The sequence below is a fragment of the Entamoeba invadens genome (assembly GCF_000330505.1).
Source record: "Entamoeba invadens IP1 unplaced genomic scaffold scaff_1105074726711, whole genome shotgun sequence".
NCBI classification, from domain to species: Eukaryota; Evosea; order Mastigamoebida; family Endamoebidae; genus Entamoeba; species Entamoeba invadens.
Window position 1 is genome coordinate 1,232,408 of NW_004443648.1, and position 2,594 is coordinate 1,235,001.

Consider the following 2,594-nt stretch of genomic DNA (forward strand, 5'->3'; position numbering starts at 1 on the left):
TGTCATAATATCAAACTGATAAACAATAAAAACAACCAAGAAAAATTTAGATAACAACACGAAAAAGTCGATTATTGTTAATGAAAGTCGTTTTTACTTCCAAATTGTTTTATATACACACAAAATGAATTTACCATGTGTTCTAATGGGTTTTATTTTTTTAGTTGTGCAAAATTTTAAGAGAATATTTATCACAAATCTGTTGTAATCAAAACAAACAACGAAAAACAATGCACTTTATATATTAAACATTGCATTTTTTTATATCAACACAATAACATTGTATTATATTAAATTGTCAAAATGTATTTTTTACTTAAATGTTTTTAATTTAAAGAAAAATACAAATTTGATGAAAACAAAAAAAAAACAATTCTGAAGAGAACTTACACAATTGCTATTCATCAGCATGCGTTTGTCTTCTACGTGACATTGAAGTGAAGATGTTGTACTACAAAAAAACATCAACACATATTGTGCTAAATGTTATGATGTGTATCATCTGAATGTCTTTTGTGTGACAAAAATTGCTAATTTTTAGAAATGCAACAAGTTGTGTTACATGTGCTTTTTAGTATTGTTTTGGTTCAACAAGCAGTGATTGTATTTATGTTGGTGAACTTGCCGAGAAATGCAAACTCTTTCAAGTTACAGTATGTGGAAATGCCGATGGTGCCTTATTTTGAGCAATCAAGTCAGATCGCTTGAAATTTGAAGAGAAGCGTTTAAATTGTGTTATCAGTGTTTCAAATTATGCAAATTGTATTGTCAAAAGTTGGATTTATGAAGATGTTGAATTGATAACAAGAAAAAATAAGAAGTGTTTTATTAACACAACACTTGACTAATGCAAGTAGTTTTTAGAGTTTGGGTGTGCCGTGTGCTATGATCTGTATTATCAAAATAAATACAAAAAATTACAAAAAGTGTCGAGTTGTGTAGTGCAAGAATGCGCGGCCCGAGATAATTGTGATGGAGTTGCACACAGTCATTGGGATGACTACTAATGACACGTTTTTTTATGCGTTTCAAAAGTCCAATATTGTTCACACAATAAAACGTTCCAGTCTTTTTTATACATGTCTTTTTTAAAAATGTGAACAAAATATGTAAATTGAATTTGATGATAAAAAGATAAATAAAAATGAAATCGTAAATTCAGTTAGTTGTTGTTAATGCGATGAAATACTTCCAGTCACCAGGTACACCAATCTCGGGCTTTTCAATATCGAAATATACTTCGACTTTATTTCCAGTCAATGCGACTTGTGATTGTGCTGTGCAGACACACATGTCGAGTGTTGTTCAACTTCCTTTGATTCCAAAGAAGTGTATTATGTTGTTAGTGATAACAATTTTTACTTGTGTTTATTTGAAGCACTTGGCGCAAATCTGATCTTCTCCAATGTTTTTAATTTTAACTTCTCTGGTGCGTTCTTGTAATCATTTGACGAGTTTGTCAAATAAGAGTAATAAATATGATGGTGTTTCGAAAAAGTACTTTTGATTTCATTTTTTTCATCTATCGCTGTCCGTGGTTAGTTTTATATTGTGCAAAAAACAAACAACCCGTGAATGTTGTGATTGATTAATAAATTCGTGTTTAAATATCTCTATGTTTTTCTATTTTTAATTATTGTGTTTCTTATCGATAAAAAATACGATTAGATATAAATATCACGCTGACATTCAAACACTTTGATTCTTTTCGTATATTTTTGACTTTTTTAGGGTTTATAATTTATTCCATGCACACCAATTGTTTGTGGTTTATTTTTAAAAACCCAATATTAAACAATATCACATAATTAACCTGCCTTTATTTTATATTATAAATTGACAACCAACGACATTATTTCTTTTTAGTTGTTTTTATTTAATTTTTATTCAAACTGTAAGAATAAAAGTGTATATTTTCAAAAAATACAATTTGCTTTATTGTGAAAAAATATAATGTTGATTTTTTAGTAAAAATTAAATAAAAAGTATTGGGTTATAAATATGCTTAAAATTATTTTTAATATGTTTTCAAATGTTATTTTTACTATTAAGATTGTAAATGAAATTTATTGTTTATGTGTGTTTATTTTTAAAATCATTTTAACTGGTATTTATAAAGTAAATAATGTTGATTTTTTCAGTATTTATTAAAACAAAAACACATTAAAATAGTACAATCTTATCAACATACAAGACAAACGATTTTATTTTTATTTCAACTAAATTACTAAATTGTAAAAAAAAGAAAATTCTTCACCAAAGAGAACAGAATCATTTAATCAAAAAACATATTTATTTTTTAATTAATAATATTTGAATAAACAGGAACAACAAAACAAATATCAGGATTCTATTTTTTATTTTTAATTTAACAAACCTAGTTATTTCAACATCAATTTTAAATAAAGTCTGTCTAAAAACGTTGTCCATGTGACAAAAAATTACACAAAATATGTTTAAAAATTTGGGAATTAGGAAAAAACGATCAAATCCCGATAAATTATGAAACAACGTTTTGGGAGTGTTTCGAATTGTTTCCAGAAATATTCCAGTTTTGATGGTCCAAAAATGCCTGGGAAACGTGGAGAGCGACA